Here is a 23,263-nt window from a genome sequence, read left to right as displayed (position 1 = left end):
CGGTTCTCAATAAACGGAATTATTTACAAGTACATAGTTCACCCATTTGGCCTAGCATCAGCACCTCGCGTATTTACCAGAGTAGTGCTGGAGCTAATAGGGTTCATCCACCGCCAATCCATCAGAACACATCCATATCTCGACGATTGGCTGATACTCCATCAAAGAAGAGATGTACTCGAAACACATCTCACTCTGGTCTGGTCATTCGAGTCTCCGCCTCGGGTTCATCCCGAGTATAGAGAAGTCAACTATTGCCCCTTCACGCGACATGGCGTTTATTGGGATGAGGCTCATTACTCATTCAGGGATTGTTTGCCCAACCGAAGAATGAGTGGACAGACTGTTAGCTGTTATCAACTCTATCCTGCCCCGTCCATCTATCCTGGTCAAGCTCCTGCATGAAGCTATCTGCATGATGGTCTCTATGCTGGCAATCATCCCCTGGGCGCGCCTACGCCTTCGACCGATTCAGCTTTATTTGTTAGCCCTTTGGTGCCCCACTCGACAGCCAATTACCCACGTTATTTGTGTGAGACCAGCTCTCTGTGCCCACCTAGGGTGGTGGCTGGACACGGAGAATTTGCTGGAGGGTGTTCCCCCTGCGGGTACCATTGCCCACTCAGTTTTTGTTCCAAACGCCTCCACCACCGGTTGAGGAGTGCACCTTGACGAACTGACAGTATCGGGCAGTTGGTTGGAGGACCAACCGGAGTGCCACATCAATTGGCTAGAACTCCAAGTGGTGTTCCTGGCGCTCAAGCGCTTTCAGCTGTCAGTAACCAACCAGCATGTCCTGGTCAATTCAGACAATGCTACAGTGGTTGCCTACATAAACAAAATGGGAGGGACCTGACCCCCAACACTGTGTTACCTAGCATGGGACTAATTCATGTGGTGCAAGGAACACAACGTCCGCCTTCGGGCTCGTCAACTGCCAGGCAAACGGAATCACATTGCCGACGCTCTGTCTCGAGACCAAAAGGTGATTCCAACGGAATGGGAAATTCCCCAGGAAATTGCCAACTGGATTTTCGCAATTTGGGGAACACCCATGGCAGACTTGTTTGCGATGTTCAAGAACCACAAACTATCTCTGTTTGTGTCGCCGGTCTTGGACCACAGAGCCTTGGCAGTCGACGCACTGTCGATGTCATGGAGGAACCTTCTCCTGTACACGTTCCCTCCATTGCCTCTCTTGCCGCTAGTTCTGCGGAAAATAGGGGACGAGGTAACGACCATGATACTAGTAGCACCAGCATGGCCCAAGTGGTCATGGTATCCGATGCTGCTGGATCTGAAAGTAGAACGCCCTCTGGAGCTACCCCTCCAGGCGTGTTCAAGCTTCACCCGTTCAAGTTGTCAAGCAATCCCTCGTTGCGAGTGGATTTTCTCAGGCAGCTGCCGGCACCATTTCTAGACCTCAGAGACCTTGGCAACTTACGAGGACAAATGGTCAAAATTCTGTGATTGGTGTGGTAAAGAGTGTATTGATCCGCTCAAAGTATCTGTTAGCCAATTAGCAGAATTCTTTCTATTTTTACATAATGACAAAGAATTCTCCCCGAGCACATTGTCTGTTTATCGTACCTCCATTGCAGCGATGATCAAAAGTGTCGGGGCCCAGATTTTAGTCACAATGCAGCCTTAACTGCAATGCTCAAGAATATCAAAATTGAGAGACCCCCTTAGCAGCGTTTGGTCCCTCAATGGAGTTCGTCTTTGGTTCTGAATGGTCTACAGCAACGCCCTTTGAACTATTGGAATCTATCACTTTGAAGGCACTTACCCTTAAAGGTATACTGTCACCTGTTCCAATTTTGCCACAGTTACTATGGAAAAAAATCTAACCAATCACAGATTTTAAGCGGGTGGCTGCTTTTTAAAAACAGCGCCCTCAGATGCGCATTTTGAATACCAGGGAACGCCCCTTTGACCATATATGGGCATAATTACACTACAGGTGACTGTATATCTTTAAAACTGTTTTTCTTGTGGCATTAGCATCTGGCAGTCTCAGGAGCGAAATTCATGCTTTTGGTGCCACTGATGGTTTGTTGACTATAACCAAGACAGAAGCAGTCTTGCCTACTAGGCCGGGTTTCTTGGCAAAGAACCAAGTACTGGGTGCTAAAGCCACCCCGATTACTATTAAAGCTCTTGACTCACTGACTGGCCCAGACCCTCAAGAGCGCCGATTATGCCCGGTTCGTTGTCTTCATCGGTATTTATAACAAACCAAGTCCTTTCGTGCAGGGAGAGTTAGACTTTTTCTACCTATTGCCCCTGCTTCCTCACTTGACATTTCCAAGTCAACCATTTCAAATTGGACTTATAATGAAAGTTCAGAAACTGACCGTCGCCTTACCAGAGTAACAGCCCATGAGGTTAGGGCTATCTCTTCTTCCTTGGTGTATTTGGCTGGTATTCCTGCGAACGATGTCCATCGCGCAGGTACATGGCGTTCACCTAACTCATTTGTCAGTTTCTATCTTCGGGACATGGCATCAGAATCGGACGGTTTGTTTTCTCTTGGGCCGCTTTCTGTGGGCCAACAGGTTATTCCTGGTAAAAAATACTAGTTTCCCCGCCTCCTAAGGTCTGTGGGATTCTGTTTTTTTCCCGATAGTAGCTGGGTGAGTATTTCAAATAAGCAGAATTGTAGTTTATACCTAAACTAATTTCTGCTATGTAGAAATACTCACCCAGCAAACCCACCCGCCTCCCCACTTGGTGTTTTGTATAACATGTGGAAGTGTGTTACACTAATTTTGCGGGTAATTGGTGTATTGTACCCCTTCAATACTTGGTTAACCGTTTTTCTGGTTGTTTTTGCCCCTGGCGGTTCTTCTAGTAGTTTGGGGAAATTGTCAGTTCCTAACTGTCGTACTTGAACGAGCGTGGACAGTCGCTTAGCGTGGACAGTCGCTTACGGAGTATAACTGAATAACTTAGGAAGTTCAATTTTTTAATCTTGCATAAATGGAGCCCAAGGGTTATTTTCCGATAGTAGCTGGGTGAGTATTTCTACATAGCAGAAATAAGTTTAGGTATAAACTACTATTCTGAGGTACTTTTTCACCTTAATGTCAAAGCCTGCCAAAATCCGACAATTAAAAGTTTGTCTCCGAATTTAGTGTGGCCAAAAAACAGTAACATAAGGTCCTAGTAGTCCTGTTTCAAAATGACCTACATTACACGTCCTACACACATGTACTCCATGCTCTGATTGGTTAATCCGCTTCTCTAAGGTCCACTTTCGGAGCAGTCATTGGAGGGACCTCATGTGTTAGGTCTCATTATTATGTATTATTCAATTTACAGCTTCCTGATTGGTTAATGTGAAGTTCCGGTCCTCCAGTGTCCACTGCCTCATTATGCAATGTCCCATGTACTTTTGGATGATACCTGCACTTGGTCGCAGCTCGATCCCAGTATGTGAAGAAAGGTACTCATGCCGAGTATTTGTCAAAATATCCAGTTAGATTTGACCTTGTTTGAGAGTTCCTTCACTATTCACGGCATTTTATGTGAAACTGTGAATTATACATGAATTAAATATTGTTAGGAGAAATTTTGTCCTTTTTACTGCAGGAGTTGGTTGAAATGAGCTACTGACGCCTGAATATGTTACGTAATTTTTGTTACGTAATGCCTTGAAGCTCTATTGTTTCCTCTTGTCATTCACAGGCCTCACTGTTGTCGATGCGGCCAATGCCCCCGTCAAATCAAAATGAAAATGAAAAGTGTGTACTTTGTACATAACCAACAATTGGAAAACAAAGAGCCAACATGCCTGTAATGCTATATTTGGTTCAAGTCGATGAATTTAAAAAAAATAAAATCATTTATAATAGTTTCTCTTGTGTCTGTCCAATTTCGTACAAAACTTTTCGGAATTTGGTAGCCCAGGCCATGTTTTTCCTAGTGATTGAATGCGCTACCTTTGAGTCTGCGCAGTATAGTGAGTTAGTTTCTGCCGGATTCCGGGTGAAGCTGCCCTGGATAGCGTTCACCCGACTCATCGCGTCCACCTCACTCACGCGCGCGTTTCACACGAAAGCAAAATACATATCGTTGCGTTCACTCCTCTCAAACATTAACAAATCACAGACTTGAACCGAGTCTACTTAATGCATAAAGGGACAGAGATAAGTAAAAACATGGATATTTAACGTATGAAGGTTTGTCGGGCAATTTTCGTTGTAACTTTCGGCCGATCCGTGAACATCACCAATAACGTATTACTTCAGCGGTAGCCAGGAAGCATGTGAGACCTTGCATAATGAGGCAGTGAACTTTGGAGGACTGGACCTACACATTAACCAATTAGGGAGCTGTAAAGTGAATCATACATAGCAATGAGACCTAACGCATGAGGTCCCACCAATCAGCGTAACGCAAATGGACCTTAAATTACCAGATGAACCAATCACTGATGTTGGTACATATGTCATGGACCTGACTTATGAAACAGGACTATTCTGACGTAGGAATCCGACAATTGAAACAGTTTCTCTTCCGAATTAAATACGACCGAAAAACAGTAAAACATGGCCTGATTTCACGTACTTTTATGATTTAATATGTCAAAGCCAAATGAAATCGGAAGATTGGAACAGTTTCTCTATCGAATTTAGTACGACCGGAATATATATATATATACGTAACGAAATTCTCAAATAATCAAAGTTTTGTAAACTTTTATAGTATTTTAAATATCATCATGACAAATGCAACTTAAAAACTTATAAAAAGATATATAAACACAATAGCTTTGTCCATAAACAATAAAAATGTCATTCCGTAAAGTTTGGTTGATCCATGCTTAATAAATTCTGCCAGGGGAGACCTCTGGTCATAGACCTGCCACTAGACTAACCAAACGAAATTCTGAAATAATGATAGTTTTGATAAACTTTTATAGCATTTTAAATATCATGATGATAAATGCCACTTGAAAAAGAGATACAAAAAACAATAGCTGTGTCAGTAAACAATAAAAATATCCATTTCTGTAGTGTTTCGTGGTGGGGTGCATAATAAATTCTGCCAAGGGAGGCACTCAGTTGTAGACCTGCCACTAGACTAACAAAACGAAATTCTGAAAGAATTAAAAGTTTTGATAAACCTTTATAGAATTTTAAATATCATCATGATAAATGTAATTTGGAAATGAGATAAAAAATACAATAGCTGTGTCTGTAAACCATGAAAATTTCAATTCGAAAAAGTTTGGTGATCCGGTATCCATGCTTAATTAATTTTGCCAGGACACCCCGTAGTCATAGACCTGCCACTTGACTTCATAACTTTCATGCAACCCAAGTTTAACGCAAGTAAAGAAACAGAAAAGACAATTAAATTTTTCACTTATTTGTTTTATTTTTCTGTTACCATCTTCCTCCATCGGCATCTTCTCCTGATATTAAGAAAGTTCCCCTTTGCTCAGAGTTCGGCTTCGAGTTCTAAAACTGGGGAGGTTCATTTTCCGTATATATAGCGCCCTCTATGGTTTAAATGTGCAAGTAAACATGGCGGCCTGCATAAGCAATTTTGTCATGTCTTTCATGTACAAGCGTTTTTCTGTCGCCATCGTGTATTTCGAAAGATAAAATCTGCAGCCTGGACCTTCTAAGGTATTGGGAACTAACTTATTTTATTCTGTTTTACCTTAAACAGTCAATGTTTATCATAAATGTCACCTAAACTACATGCTGAATGTCCATACAATCCTTGCCATGCAAATTTATGACCGTCGAAAAAATACTCTATCATTTCGACCGGCCAGGTATTTTTTTTATCAGTTCGTCTTTTCATAAATCATATTTATTTTTCTGGTCGAATTGATGGAGTGACGGTACCTACGTACTACAACGTAGTGACGTTACTGATAGTTAGGCATAGCCCACTAGCTGAAGGCCTCTAGCTTGTGATGAACAAATAGTTGTCAAACTAAATTTCTTTTGCATGCAGATTATCAATTTTTATACCCAAAGATTTTGTTTTGTTGTTGCATAGAGTAACTAGGGTTTGAGTGGCAGTTTTAGCGCTGTCAATGTTAATTTTTAATCACTCCATTTTTGTGCCAGTGTTATTTGTGATTGATCTGTTTAATTGTAGAGCCGGTAGATCTACTGCTAGATGATTTTGCTGTTGGAAAAAATGTCCAGACAAAGGATGGCAGAAGGAGTACCTCCAGCGACAAATATAGGAAAGATACACATGTTGCTGCTACTGTTACTATGCTCTGTGTTTGTCTGCATCCGTAGCTTTTTGAAATTGAAAATAAAATGATATATAAAGGGACAGTAGCTGTAACTTCTGATAATACTTTAATCGTTTTTAGCTACTATAGACTGTAGTCTATAGAAGCTATTGGGATGGGTATCCGTCCGGCGTCCGTCGTCAGTCTGTATGTATGTATGTATGTATGTATGTATGTATGTATGTATGTCCGTTTGTGAGGCGTCCGTCCACTCAAATATCTTGAGAACCGCAGTACTTACTGATTTGATATTTGTTGTGTAGATGAAAAATATGATTTTGAGAAACTTTTTTTTTAATTTTTCGATATTGTTGAAAATAGGCAAATTAATGCCAAAAAAGGTGTTTTTGGTAAAAAATCTTCTTCTTCATAACCGCTGGTCAGACAGCTTTGTTATTTGGTATACAGGTCCCTGGGGATAACCTAACTTAGATTTGTTCAAATTGTGATGAAATATGCAAATATGTATTTTTAAGGAATTTTTTTGTCATTTTCGGTCAAAGTTTGACTTACATTGTATGTAATTCTTGTACTGTATAAACGCTATCAATTCACCCAGAAAAAGATAATTAATATGATTTTAAATAATTGAATTAATTAGGAAATCATCAAAGCCAAAATAACTTTAGTGTGGAATTATCAGAAAGTTCAACTTTTTTAACAGTTCATAGTGAATTGAGGATTAAAACATGTAAAGGCAACTTTCCTGAATCCCAACTTTGATATATTCTGAACCACCATTTATATTTATCTAAAAGAAATTGCTCATAATAGTTTGTCATGATAGGGTGGTCAAATAAATAGAGATAGAAAAAGTTCTAATTTCCGTTTATGGTTGACTTGGTAAGGATAAAATAAGATTGCTTTTTGAGGAAAAAAATAGAGTGGTCTATTAAAAGAGTGGTCAAAGTGATAGGGTTTTTATGGTAAAGCTGGGCTGTAAGATTCCTCATGTGCTATTTATAGCAATTATGCAATCTATGTAAACAGTGCAATGAAAGTGTAACATGATTCCTTATAATGCTTTTGATGACCTTGAACTTCTTAAGTTTCAAACATTTGTCTCTTCAGTGTGCTTTCTCTGAGTACGTACAGTCTCAACGTATTCAACAGAACTTACTTACAATGTTAATTTGAAAGTTAAAATGTGCTTGGTTAATAGGATGAAAATATTGATATTAAAAGATAATAACCAGCTCAAGATTCTTCATAACCTGACAGATATTCTGATTTTTTATGACGTAAATCTTGATTTAAGCAAGTCTTGTTTCCTTTAATTAGAATGTAATTAACTCTGGTTTATTTGCTATTATAGACTAATATAGTCTGATGAAATATGTAAATCTGTATTTTTATGGAATTTTTTTCCATTTTTGGTCAGGCCATCCTGAAATGAGCTATCAAAGATATCCACCCTCTTCATCAATACATGTGTCATAAAAGGTTATTCTCTACATAACACAGCAGAGCTCTGTCAACTGTTGAGTCGCTTGTTTTTTCAAAACCGCTGGTCAGACAGCTTTAATATTTGGTTTACATGTCCCTAGGATGACCTTAGTGAGATAATATCATACAGTCAGGAAATGCTTAAGTTTGTATCCATGTCTATAGTAGCTTCAGGGACTTTGGCCCTATGTTTCATCTGTGTATCAACCATAGTTTCTTCTCAAGCATGTTCAAACACTCAATATTCAGATTGAATATTAGAAAATCACTCTCAAGTGCATTGTTAATATTGTTGACAACTTAAGTCCATTAAATTCAGTTTGGCTGTGTTGGATTAGCAATAAACAGAAGGTTGTGAAGTATACTTTCCTTTCTCTCAAAGCAACTAAATAGTGTTAAATCAAAGCACACACGAATAGCAGAGTTGATCGACTCATTTAGTGCGATACGAGTTATGTTATTGGCCCATATACGATTTCAAAGGATTGGAGTAGCTCAACGGACAACACAGCGACCCGGGCGTTTTAAACTCCTCATGCAGAAGAGCAAAAATCAGAAGAAATGGTATCAACACCACTTCAGAAATCGCTTGAAAATTGCTTTCTTTTTGATCGCACATTCTTTTTACATGTTGAACTTGAGAGCCCTGTTCATGTCCTTCCCAACTGTTATGGAATTTTGCTTATTTGCATTGAGACGGTAGTTTTATGTGCGGTTGGAAAAAGTATATCACCGACCATGTCATGGCATTGGTGACCATTGAGTTACATCCCTTAGGGAAGTATATGAGTACTGGTACTGCTGTTGCATGTTGATATGTTGCATGAGCTGTTCAGTCAATCATTTCAATCTTTTTTCCAATATGCTGTTGTCTCTTACACACACACACACACACACACACACACACATACACACATACACACACACACACACACACACATATATATATATATATATATATATATATATATATATATATATATATATATATATATATAAATATGCATGTGTGTATACATCTGTCTGTTTATTTGTTGGTGATATTTATTCAACGTTCTATGATATTGTATGTTTGTTTATCTATTTGTTTGCTTGTCTGTGTTTATTATTTATTTGTGTATTTGTATGCTTGTTAGCTCACATTTGGTTATACCAATGTGAGATTATCATATAAGCTGAAGTCGATGGCGTCTGTATGTTTGTGTGTGTGTGTATGTATGTATGTACGTACGTACAGTATGTCCGTCAACTTCAAAAACTCATGAACCGCTGTTGTTTTTAGTGCGATATTTGGTCTGTAGATGCATCCTGGGCTGTATATGGGAATTTGTTCAAATGAAGGTTGCAGTGCCCAAATTATGCAAATGAGCTTAAAAAATGTGAAAATGGTCAAAAATCAATAACTGAAGAACCGCTTGTTTGATTGCTTTGAAAATTAGTATGCAAGTACCTTGGGTAGACCTTATACAGTTTTATGTATATCGTGAAGATATCTTGAATTGTGTATTTTTGCTGAATTTTTTTGGTTATTTTCCTCATTTTAAGTAAAAATTATTCTTCTCTGAAACCACAAGCCTAGTTTCTCTCAAATTTGGGTTCGATGTTTGCAAGGGTGTTACCCTTCTAATTTGTTAAAATTACAACAAAATTGGAAAAATTACTGTTTGGGGGCAATTTTTGTCATTTTTGGTCAAAAAATCGTAACTAATATTTTCTTTTTAAAGCCCCTGGACAGACAGCTTTTATATTTTGTATACAGATGTCCAGGGATGACTATACTTAGATATGTGGAAGTTGCCCTTAAATATACAAATTTGTATTTTTAAAACAATTTTGTCATTTTTGGTCAAGAAAACTCGTTCTCAAAATTACTAATAGCTTTGTAATTTGGTACAAAAGTCCTGAGGGATATTATTAGATAAATTTTATGTTCAAACTGTTTGGAAGGCCCAAATTTTTATATTTTAGGTAATTTGTCAGTTTGTGACCTTAAATGATCTACACCAACCAAGGATATGTTTTGAGACAGTTTCGAAGGCTGTGAACATAATTTTGTCGTATTTGGTACTGATTTGTAGTAAAATTTGATCCAGAAAACAAAGCTGAGGTAATTGTTTTCATTGCTGATCAATTTTTTCAACATTTCCAGGTAAGACATGCAAGAACTGATGACAAATTTGGATCCAGGATAATTCCAGATGTCGTAATCACCCCCTAAAGTGGAAGGCATTTCACTATCTGTAACTAATTTAAGTGCTGTTTACATTCGAATGATAGCACTCATAGCATTAATTAAAAAATACCCAGGGTTGTAAATATATTTCCTGCCATCTGGCCTTGTGTAAACATGATCAAAAAAGGGATGGAACATGTGACATTCAGGAGGGGGTAGGGTCTAGAAGATTGATGAGGTAGCATTACTTTTTATTTTTACCAGATCCCTTGTACATTTTTCCCCACTCTTTATTTTTTCCCACTCTTGCAACCTTTTCTTTTTGTCAAGCCTTCTCTTGCTAATTTTTGTTGACATTCGCTTATGTATGTAGGATCTGCTTGTCCTATTGCTATAGAAGTTAATATTTATGTTCCTAAAGATGACTTCCAGTACCTAAGTTGCCGACCTTATTTGCTTTGTCATTCTTGTTTTTCTGGTTTAAATATTTGAGTGGACCGATTCAAACCGAATGTGAGCACACTGTCCTTGACGGTATTAATTGCATGTTTGTTATATATTGATTATTTATTTGCTTATTTATTTGTTTGTTTGTTTGTTTGTTTACCTCCCTGGCCCCCCTGTAGTCTACAGACAGGAAATTTTCAGTATATTAATGCGAATTACCCGTTATTTGTGGAGGTTTTGATTTGAATGTTCATTCAGCAATTAACTGTTCAGCTTTAGAAAACATGGATCATGGATGTGCACAAAATAGTTGAAATTCGAAAAAAGATTTAAAACGCTTACGTTATAAACTGCCCTTTTACTTGTTGCTAGGCAGATCAGTTTTGTCATTTTACCTTTTATTATACAAACCTTTATCTTTATATAATACAGTAAAACATGTATTCAACCATAGACTTTCCTCGTCTTTCTAATTTCACAAGTCGACCATCTCCCCTCAAATAAAAAAATAAACTGCACATACACCTTGAGATGGATATCTGCTACCAAATATTTTTGCAACGAAACAAGAGACCACTATCAGTTAATATGAAAGGCATAGGAATTCATGGCGCTCTGCAATGCATTCTGGGTAATCAAGGTTAACATTGAATATACTGCCACCTACGACAATGGATTGCAATGCATTACGGGTAATACACACGGCACCCCCAAGCTTAAAATTGAGTATAGTGCCCCCTAAGATGGTAGTCCATGAAAACAAGGACCAAAACGAGTTTCACACCAGGTCTCTATGGCATATTCATAGACTTTCAAAATAGCAACAATTGTTCAGATTTTGCTGCATGACGTGTGCATATTTATGAAGTCACATATAAAAAGGTATTCATAAATGATTTTAAATTCTCCATGCTGTCTGAATTCACTTTTAATTTTAAGTAAATAATAGTTCCAATATCGGACATAACAGACGCCATTACTCTGGCAGTTTATCTACAGTATAACAATATATAAAGAATGGCTACATGGATTTCAGTCAAATTTGATACAGAAGTTTAGTTGCCAAATGACCAAAACTCGTCACCTTTTCATTCATGCGGGCTACGTATTAATAATTTTATCAGAATTCTAATTTTTCTTTTACATATTACTCAGGGGAGCATCAAAATGACCAAAGTTTGTTACTTACCAAGGTTTACTGCACCAAAACTAAAGTTTCTTGTAAAATATTCGTAATGTTCTGCTTCGAGTGAGCTGCACCATAACAACTAGTGATTAAGCATACTTCAGTCAGCACAACAACATCAATACTATTGCAAATAAAATTAAATCACAAAAATAATGTAAAAAAATGAGCGACTTTGTCCCTTTAATGTGCTTGCATTGCAACTTTTCCATGCCTTAGTGTTAAACTCCCACCAAATTAATACTCCTGAATACCGTCAGTCGTGCTACAGCGACTTTGGCAGAGTTTTAATGTTGTATGGCAAAGTAAAAAATTCTTTTTGTGTTTATAATACATACTCAATCTTGGTTTAAAATTTAAGCCATTGTAGTGTCTCCCTTTTTTGCCACAAATGGGTACTATTTTTACATTTTGCAGCCTGGAAAATCAAGTGAAACCATTCCTGAATGCAGGTTTGCAGGCTGACAAAATAATTGACCACCAAAAGGCATAAAGGGGAAATGTATGTGTTATGTAGGTCATTTCCCCCCACACTCATCATGACCTGAGTTCAATTAGTCTAGAACATTCTCAAGGTCACTACCCTCAATGACCTCACAACCTTGAATTCAATTAGTCATGTTTGGAATGTTCTGGAAAGTTGATTAGTTGTGTAAGGGAGATAATTTTAGAACAGTAATTAGCATGTCAATAAAAGTTCTAGATTGTTCTTATATGCCTTTATAAAAGGGACGTGCTCAGCTTCCAGTCAGACTTTTGGGATCGTGTCTCTTGTGTGTTACTAAACTCCAGCAGTAGTCATTCTCTAGACTTTTCAAGACCTTCACTGCCAACGCTGGATTTATACTGTGGACTTTGTGCAGCTTCAAGCCTGCAAGGACTGTTCATTCATCCGACTGACTGTTACAACTCTGAGACTGGAGCTTTGCCGTCCCAGCTGAGATAAGTAGTCTGTACACTTTTAAAGCTTGTACTCTATCCCTAACTTAGCAATTAGTTTTATTTTGTAATAAATTTTGTTTAAACGTTAACTGCTGAGTTCACCCTTTTGTTCGTTTTCTCTGCACGTAACAAATTGGGGGCTCGTCCGGGAGACGAACATTTTGAGCCGTTTGACAACATTTTGCCTGCTTTTTTAAAACTACTGTATACTGTGAACTCAGCGAAATTTAATCATGGCGGAATTTAAACCAGAGGAAATGGATGACCTTGATCAGGACACATTTGATTCCCTCAGAAAAGACGACCTCATAACACTGGCCAATTTCCTTAAGGTAGAAGTTAAACGCTCTATGCGCAAGCGAGAAATACAGTTCAAGATTGCAAAACATTTAGTTAAATCAGGCCATTTTGAGGAGTCTGCCTTAAAAGATTATGAGCCCGAGTCTACCTCTGAACTCAGAAAATTAGAATTAGAAATGCAGACAAATTTGGAGATCAAGAAACTAGAATTACAAATGAGAGAGAAAGAATTGCAAATGGAAGAAAGACAGAGAGAGAAAGATAGGCAGGAAAGATTAGAAATGGAAGAAAGACAGAAAGAGAGGGAATTGGAAATGAAAGAAAAAGAATTGCAAATGGAAGAAAGACAAAGGGAGAAAGAAAGAGAGGAAAAAGAAAAGGAAAGAGAATTAGCAGAACACCGACTGCAGTTAGAAATAAAACGTTTAGAGCTTGGACAGTCAGGAAAATTCTTCCCTTCAGACAAGTTTGACATCACTAAGCATTTCAGGTTAGTTCCCCCTTTCCAAGAAAAGGATGTTGATAAATATTTCCTTCATTTTGAGAAAATTGCTCAGAGTCTGAATGGCCTAAGGAGTCCTGGTCTATGCTTTTGCAGAGTGCTTTGGTGGGTAAAGCCAGAGAAATTTACATTCAGTTGTCAGTAGAGCAGGCTTCAAATTATGATTCTGTGAAGGAATTAATTCTCAAGGGTTATGAGTTGGTGCCTGAAGCTTACCGTCAGAAATTTAGGGATTGTGAGAAGGTGAAAGATCAAACTTACGTTGAATTTGCTCGAACAAAAGAACAACTGTTTGATCGTTGGTGTTCTTCTGAAAAGGTCAGTCAGAATTATGACAAATTACGACAACTTGTTTTGATTGAGGAATTTAAAAGGTGCATCCGGAGTGACATCAAGACATTTATCAATGAACAAAAGGCAGATACATTGGAGGTTGCTGCACGTTTGGCCGATGATTATTCATTGACCCACAAATCTTCATTTCACAGCAAATCATCCCAGTCTTTTCCATACAGAAACAATGCAGGTAAATTTAACTCGTCCTTTTCATCCAAGAAATTCTCAAAGGAGAGTAGAAAATCAAATGACAACAGTTCACAGAGTTCAAATAACACTCCCACATCATCAGATCCCAAGTCTCAATCTCCTTCTGACAAACAGTTCGGTACACTTTCTTGTAATTATTGTAAGAAAGACGGCCATTTAATGTCAGATTGTTTCAAATTGAAAAGAAAACGTGAAGGTCAAAGTGGTCAAAGTGGATCTAAGCCCACCGGCTTTATTTCTTCATCAACTCAATTAGAGTCTAATAATGTGTGCAACACATTTTCTGAGGTTAAATCCCTCTCACCCCAATTAATGAGGTCAAGGTCAATTCTTCTCAAGATAGCATTATGGGTATTTTCGAACCATTTATTCATGATGGTTTTATATCACTTTCTAGTGATTTCCCTTCCGCTACCCCTGTCACAATTTTAAGAGATACCGGGGCGTCCCAGTCTCTTTTGTTGGCAGATACCCTGCCGTTTTCTGAAAAGTCATTTTCAGGTTCTAAAGTTCTTATTAAGGGGGTAGATTGTAATGACTACATTCCTGTTCCTCTCCATAATGTCTATTTGTCTTCGGACTTTGTTTCTGGACCTGTGGCTTTAGGTATTAGGCCTTTTTTGCCTTTTGAAGGGATTCACCTTCTTCTTGGAAACGACCTTGCTGGGGACAAGGTCATTACTAATCCACTTGTGACTGATAATCCTAGTTTAGATCAAAATCCAGAGCCAATAGAGGAAGACATTCCGGCCTTTTCCCATCATGTGCCATTACTCGAGCCATGTCAAAGAAAACTCCGAGAATCAAAATACTCTCAAAAATAATGTCACAGATGTTGACTTAAATGACACCTTTCTCAGTCAGGTGTTTGACACGGATCATTCCGTTATCCCTCGTGGATTTGAAACTTCCAGTAAAACTTCTGCTGACCAAAGTCAGACATTTTCTAGATCAAATCTCATTGCAGAACAACACAAAGACCCAGATATTTTGTCTTTGTTTGACAGGGTAGATGATGAAGGTAAAACTTCAGATAGCTCTGTTTCCTATTATACAAAGTCTGGTATTCTCATGCGTAAATGGAGACCTCCAGATGTTTTGGTTGATGATGATTGGGCTATAAAACATCAAATTGTGGTTCCAAAGCCCTACCGTGCTGAAATATTGCGCCTGGCCCATGAAACCCCCTGGGCTGGTCACTTAGGAGTCAGGAAAACTTATCATAAAATTCTCAGTCACTTTTATTGGCCTAATCTCAGGCAGGATGTAACACATTTCTGTAAAACTTGTCACACATGTCAAATGGTAGGAAAGCCGAATCAGACCATTCCAAAGGCCCCTTTACAGCCAATTCCTGCATTTCAAGAACCATTTAGTAGGATACTAATAGACTGTGTTGGGCCCCTACCAAAAACAAGATCAGGAAATGAGTACATGTTGACAATTATGTGTACATCAACTCGGTTCCCAGAAGCCATACCACTGAGAAACATAAAGACAAAGACTATAGTGAGAGCTTTAGTCAAATTTTTCACTTTATTTGGCCTCCCTAAATGTGTCCAGTCCGATCAAGGCTCCAACTTTATGTCCGGAATTTTCCAACAAGTAATGGATCAGCTAGGCATTAAACAGTATAGGTCATCCGCCTATCATCCAGAAAGTCAGGGTGCTCTTGAGCGATTTCATCAAACTTTGAAAAACATGATTAGGACCTACTGTTTTGACACAGAGAAGCAGTGGGATGAAGGAATTCATTTTCTGCTCTTTGCTGTTAGAGAGTCAATTCAAGAGTCTCTTGGTTTTAGCCCATTTGAGCTTGTATTTGGACACACAGTCCGTGGCCCACTTAAGCTTGTTAAAGAGCAATTCCTATCAGACGATGATGATTGTCTGAATATTTTGCAATATGTGTCAGATTTTCGTACAAAACTCTCTAAAGCATGTGAATTAGCCAGAGAAAATCTTGAGTCATCTCAGCAGTCAATGAAAACCAAATACGATAAAAACACCTCAAAACGGAAGTTTGAACCAGGTCAAAAAGTTCTTGTTCTACTTCCGGTTCCTGGCAAACCACTCCATGCTCGTTACTTTGGGCCATATCTAATTGATAAGAAATTGAGTGATTTAAATTACATCATAACAACACCTGACAGGCGAAAACAAAAACAGCTATGTCACATAAATATGCTTAAGCCATATTTTGATAGGGATAATCCTACTATAACTCAGCCTGTCAGTGCAGTCAGTTCAAACCATTATGAAGATAGTGATACTGAAACTGACTTGAGTGAAAATACTCTAAACTCAAAGCTGGGCTCGGTCAAGCTTCAGAACTCAGAAATCCTGGAGAAGCTGGAGTCTACAAAGTTGGCACACCTCCAGCCAGAACAACAACAACAGGTGAAAGAACTGCTCCACGAATATAAACACCTGTTTCAAGATGTTCCAACGAGGACAAACGTCATCTATCACGACGTTGATGTTGGGGACAGTAAGCCTGTAAAACAACATCCATACAGACTGAATCCAACAAAAGCAAAATATCTCCAGGAAGAAGTCAAATACCTGCTGGACAATGACTTTATTGAACCCAGTAAAAGTAACTGGAGTTCGCCGTGTATACTTGTTCCCAAATAGATCACAGTTATCGTATGTGCACGGACTTAGGAAGGTCAACACTTTAACAAAGACAGACACTTTCCAATCCCGAGGATTGATGACTGCATCGACCGAGTGGGAAAAGCCAAGTATGTGACGAAATTTGACCTACTGAAGGGATTTTGGCAAGTCCCTCTGACGGATCGTGCTCGTGAAATATCCGCCTTTGTTACACCAGACGGATTGTTCCAGTACAAGGTGATGCCATTCGGAATGAAGAACTCTCCGGCAACGTTTCAACGGATGATCAACGACGTCATATCCGGGCTAGACGGGTGTGCAGCCTACGTTGACGACGTCATCCTGTATAGTGACACCTGGGAGGAACACATCAAGCTCATGCGGAAGTTCTTTGAGAGACTGAGCAAAGCAATGTTGACTGTCAACCTTGCCAAATCTGAGTTTGGTTGGGCAAGGGTAACTTACCTCGGACATACTGTAGGACAGGGTGAGGTAAAACCTGTTGATGCCAAAATCAGTGCCATTTCAAGTTTTCCCATACCAAACTGCAAACGACAACTGATGCGCTTTCTCGGTATGGCTGGTTACTACAGAAAATTCTGTCCAAATTTCTCCACAATTACTGAGCCTTTGACTAACTTACTTAAAAAGAAAGTAAAGTTTGTTTGGTCAGAGCAATGCCAACAGGCATTTGATACACTTAAAGCCATACTGCAAAGTGCCCCAGTGTTGTCTGCACCAGATTTCACTTTGCCATTCAAATTAGCTGTAGATGCTAGTGATACGGCTGCTGGTGCTGTTTTATTGCAAGAGGATAGTCATGGTATAGATCATCCTGTTTGCTATTTTTCACGCAAATTTAACAAATCCCAGAGAAAACTACTCTACAATCGAAAAAGAGTGTTTATCTTTGATATTAGCTTTACAGCATTTTGAAGTTTATGTTACTTCTTCAAATCAGCCAATAGTGGTTTATATTGATCACAACCCTCTTGTTTTTCTGCAGAAATTCAAAGGCAAAAATCAGAGATTGCTAAGATGGAGTTTAATGTTACAGGAGTTTAATCTTGACATTAGACATATCAAAGGCAGAGACAATTTAATTGCAGACTGTCTCTCTCGTATTTAGAGTTTATTGTTGTTCACTTTCAAGAAATTTTACTTTAGAGTACAACAAAATTTGAGTACTTAATCCTTTTCAAGATTACATTTGTAAAAGAAAGATTTTTCTTTGAAAAATTTTCTTTTTTTGAAGAGGGGGTGTGTTATGTAGGTCATTTCCCCCCACACTCATCATGACCTGAGTTCAATTAGTCTAGAACATTCTCAAGGTCACTACCCTCAATGACCTCACAACCTTGAATTCAATTAGTCATGTTTGGAATGTTCTGGAAAGTTGATTAGTTGTGTAAGGGAGATAATTTTAGAACAGTAATTAGCATGTCAATAAAAGTTCTAGATTGTTCTTATATGCCTTTATAAAAGGGACGTGCTCAGCTTCCAGTCAGACTTTTGGGATCGTGTCTCTTGTGTGTTACTAAACTCCAGCAGTAGTCATTCTCTAGACTTTTCAAGACCTTCACTGCCAACGCTGGATTTATACTGTGGACTTTGTGCAGCTTCAAGCCTGCAAGGACTGTTCATTCATCCGACTGACTGTTACAACTCTGAGACTGGAGCTTTGCCGTCCCAGCTGAGATAAGTAGTCTGTACACTTTTAAAGCTTGTACTCTATCCCTAACTTAGCAATTAGTTTTATTTTTGTAATAAATTTTGTTTAAACGTTAACTGCTGAGTTCACCCTTTGTTCGTTTTCTCTGCACGTAACATATGGGAATGAGGATGTATGTTAGCCAGTTAGACTGCTGTCCAACGTTAAGGAGTACAAACAATATGTCATTTGCCAATATTTCTCACAGCATGAAAATAATAGAGGTATTTTTTTTAATATTTTATTTTTTTATATTCGTATAGCGTAGGCCATATGCAGAGACCACAAAGTAGGAGACAGAATGGATGCTTTTCAATACTGCAATAAAAATACTCTTACATAGTATGATGTGTGCTAAATTCAGTATGATGGTTATATTGATGTATGTGTTATTTATGAATGTATTTTATTTACTCTGATCATACTTTAAATTCTCATTTCAATGATCTTTATATTTTCTGGTCTTTGATATTTTTGTTGCAAGGCTAGTAAGCTATTGATTTTACTTGTGTGTTATCCAGTGTATATCAAATTAAGGTGAAGCTGCGTATTGCCAACCCTGACCTTTTCAAAGTAGTATTTCTCATCAAAGATGACAAGGAAACCCCCTCATACTATATATTTTCAAAAAGCAGAGACTGATTTTTAGTATGGTAGAAGCAGTTTACACGATGGACGACATGGGTGTGTGTATTTGGGCAAAACTCAATTTTGGTATTATAATAACATTGATTGGGAGGCCAAAGGGCAAATTGTCAAAATTGGCCAAAATGCCATTTTTTCATATTCATAAAAGTAAAAGTAAAGGCATTATTCCATATTTTTAATTTATTTCACAATATTTGAATAGAGGCTTATTGACTGAATAAAACGGCTGATTACTAAAATGCAAATTTTCCTTAAAAATTTGGGTCGAAAACAATTGTTTTCGCTAATTTACAAAGTTGTTTTTGTAAAATGCAGGTCAATAATAAAATGTTAGCAATGTCTTTCTCATCTTTTTTCTCTTTTTTTGTCGAAGAAATATCATTAACAACAAGATTAAGCGTGTTTTTTTGTTAGCGACGAAGTTACGTAACTGAGGAAGCTTGTAGAGTTGGGAGAGGCAAAATTGACGTCATTTCCGTCAATAACTTCCGTAAAACTTTTGTCACACAACGTGATCACCACTTCCGTAAAACTATTTTGTCACACCACGTGATCAGTGTTATCTAACGACTATAGCATATCATTCCATTCACGCTGCACTTTCACTATCAGCGAAAATAGTATCGTGTTGAATTGACATTATAATATAATAATAATAATAATAATAATAATAATAATAATAATAATAGTTTTATTGCTTGCTTGTAAATATAGGATTTACATCACATTTGTGGCAATAAAAGTGTGATACAAAAATAAGTTAAAATTTTCTTCAATAAAGATAAAGTATTACAGTATAATAATAGTAGCTAATAATGAATATAACTAGGTATTTCTTTGTTTATATAAAGTAACAATATAATCTGCAAGTTGTTCATTAAAAGATAACTCTTGTTTTGTTAGTAGAGAAATAAGCTGATTTTCAGTATCGTCGTTTGGGAAATTGATTTTACTGAAAAAGTACTTTCTTTGGACTTTGTATTTCTGACAGACTAATAAAAAGTGTGTTTCATCTTCAATACTGTTGGTGTTACACTGATTGCAGTATCTTTCAGTAATTGGGGATTTTGGAACAAAAGTTCAATTTATAATTGAACTTAGAGCATACGTGTGAGTGTATTGGCTTACATGAAAATGCGATAGACAATGATGCATTTACGTTAGAACGTCCATGCTCAATCAAATTGTCTTTGTTCTGTCAGTGTAAATTACGAGATTGGTTGATGTGGACGGACATCTTGCGTGCTTTTGGTCTTTGTCTGACATGCATGTCGTTTCGATCTCCTTTTTACTGTGCAGGGGAGAATGAATTACGTTCCTCCTGGGTTTCAAATATGTAAAAAAAATACGAAGTTTTGAGTGGATTTACGATTTCGTTTGCAAAATTACGAGCGAAAATTTCAGCTTCCCCTTTCATCGGCGCGACCGTGAAAGAAACCTCAGTCTCCTACTACCTCCATGATCACATGTTGTACCACACGAACATGAAAGGCCTCTGAAACACTCAGTGTGTAAGCGTGTGGAAATTTTCGTAGTGTTTTTTTCTCATTTAATTTGGCAAATTATCAGCAAAAACCTCAATAATTCAAGGTAGCCCTTTCTTCTCAATCGCTTCCTGGAGTTTCAAAGTCATACCAACGAAAATGAGTGAAAAATTTCGGTGCAAAAATCGTGCATCGGCGAGAGTAGAGACTGAGAGTATTTATACAGAAATAGCCCATGATTCGAGCTTGGTTTTCGTGGTTTTCGTTTGAATTTTGGCCAAAGGTCGCTTTTTAGCGGGTTTTCAAATTTTTAAAGCATCTAAACACATTAAAATGACTTTTCATAAACAAACGAAATAAAATATGAGAAATTCAATTATTTATCTTCAAAATAAAAATATTTTTGGCAAGTGAATCATGCAGCTAAAATGTGAACAATCAATGTTTTGGACGAGTACGTACGTGTGAGCGATTTTCGTGGGGATTCCCCGACCGTTCGTTCATTGCTGTGGCGCTCGAATACGCAGTCAGTTTCTCTGAAACGGGATGAAATTTTCTTTCAGGCAAGGTGTTTCAAGTTACTCTTGAGAAAAGTTACTTATTTATCAGTTGTTGTTTTACTGTTTCATGACACATGTTTTTGATTCAATCACTTGTTGACCTGAACAACAACGATATTTAGTACTCTTTTTCAACAGACTTTTAGTAAGTAGCCGCGGTAACAGCTGTCAAAATACTATCGTTTTCAAAGTAGATTTTGAGTGAACTTTGTAAATGAACATTCTGAACCATCGTGTAATGTTATGCTTGGAATTTTGTTGCTTTTGAGGTTAATTCGAGGTTTTTTATAATTTTGTGTTTCTTTCCATCATCAAACATTGACAAGTAAGCTTGTAAAAGTAGCCTTAAATCACTTAAATTAGAATTATGTGTTACTTTCTTGTTTTGTAATATGTAAAGAAATAAATAAGTTGATTTCTTTTGATCCTTTCCATTTATTGGTATTTTTTCCTGGTTTAAAGTTACTAATATCCTTAACCCTTAGTCTCTCCAATCTTAGAAAAAAATGAAACGATTGATTTAATTTAATAAAAAGAAACTTATTGTGACACAGTTCAGTCATTTCATAACTCTGGTTCAAAATTCAGTGTGCTATACTCATATCTTGGCAGTGCTGAACTCTTCTGTCATAGTATCTGCGATTGAAGAATTACTTCACATAGAATAATTTGTAAATGTAAATCAGTGCTGTTGAAGATTTTTTAATTGTCAGGGTGTTGCCAAAGCTTGTGTGTATATAAGTATGTCCAGTTCTGAGATGAGCTGTATTGGCATACAAAAGAAATTTGTTAGTAACTGACAATTTAATTAATACAATCAATTTTGAAATTTACTCAAAACTTTTGAGACTGAATTTGTAAATTTACTAAGAATTTTCGGAAGCTAGAGGGGAAACAGACATAACAGTGTGATGGGCGGACCAGAAAGTCCATGGAAATCAAGCAGGTTGTTCTTACATGAACTTTACTGTTTGGTGTGTTGATTTGTAACGCGCACACTATGCTAACATGTTTCAACACCCAAGGAAACATTTGCAACTTTATAGTCAATGTGACATATTAATAAAATTATTTTAATTTTGTACCGGAATATCACAAAACAATGTTGTGACCATCGCAGTCCAGCTATTATGAGTAAGCATGTGTACTTGGCTGGACCTATCAAGTTTCTGCAAAAAATCATTTCACTATCAATGACAAGCTAAAGTGACGTCTTTAATAAATGTGTCCATTCAATATCCAAAGAAAATCAAGGCTATCAATGACACGAAGAAAGTTTGTTAGTCCCCATGGACGAAGTCTAGGGGACTTATAGATTGGGTCATGTCCGTCTGTCCGTGCGTGCGTGCGTGCGTCCGTCCGTTCACGCAGATATCTCAGACATGCCCTGGTCAATTTCTTTCAAACTTTCCACAAGGATAGTACCCTACCCCATACAGATGCACATCGATTTGTTTCACAATGCGATCAAATTTGGCTGTGTTAGACTCAGAGGACTTTTTAGTTTACACCTCCATAGTTCCCATGTATAAGGCAGTTCTCATAGACTCCCATGTATAAGGCAGTCCTCAATAGACTCCCCATGTATAAGGCAGTTCTCCATAGACTCCCATTTTTAAGTCAGTTCTCCGTAGATGCCCATATATAAGGCCAAGAAATATAAAAATTTAGTTTCTCATCATATTCATATTGCAAAAAGGATCAGTGACACAGTTTTTAGTCCCCACGGATGAAGTCCAGGGGGCTTATAAATTGGGTCATGGTGTCCATTCGTCGATCCATTCGTCCATCCTTTCACACAGATATCTCAGACATTTTGACAAAATGTCCAGTGACCTTGGTGACCTTTGACCTCAAATATACATATTTGTCCATAACTCAGTAACCACAAGTGCTACACCCTTTAAAAATGGTATGATGGGATGACGCCACATATTATACCTCATTAATTATGTGCATATCTAATTTTGAGCGAGCCAATAGAGCTAGAGGTCTAATTTTGGTATATATGGATAACTTAGCAATACAATTTTTTTTGACAAAATGTCACGTGACCTCGGTGACCTTTGACCTCAAATATGCATATTTGTCCATAACTCAGTAACCACAAGTGCCACACCCTTCATATCTGGTATGATTGGAGACTTTATGACGCCACATACTGAACCTCATTAATTATGTGCATATCTAATTCTGAGCAAGCCAATAGAGCTGGATGTCTGATTTTCCGTATATAGGGATAACTATAGGATAGAAATTTTTTGACAAAATGTCATGTGAACTTGATGATTTTTTACGGCAAATATACGTTTATATCAATAAATAAGTACCACAAGTGCTATGTCCTTTATATTTAGTAGGATCGGAGACCTTATGACAACACAGGCTTTACCTCATTAATTATGCACTTATCTAATTCTGGGCAAGCGAA

The sequence above is a fragment of the Ptychodera flava genome, chromosome 5 (genome assembly GCF_041260155.1).
Source record: "Ptychodera flava strain L36383 chromosome 5, AS_Pfla_20210202, whole genome shotgun sequence".
Lineage (NCBI taxonomy): Eukaryota > Metazoa > Hemichordata > Enteropneusta > Ptychoderidae > Ptychodera > Ptychodera flava.
Note: the sequence above shows the minus strand (reverse complement) of the source record.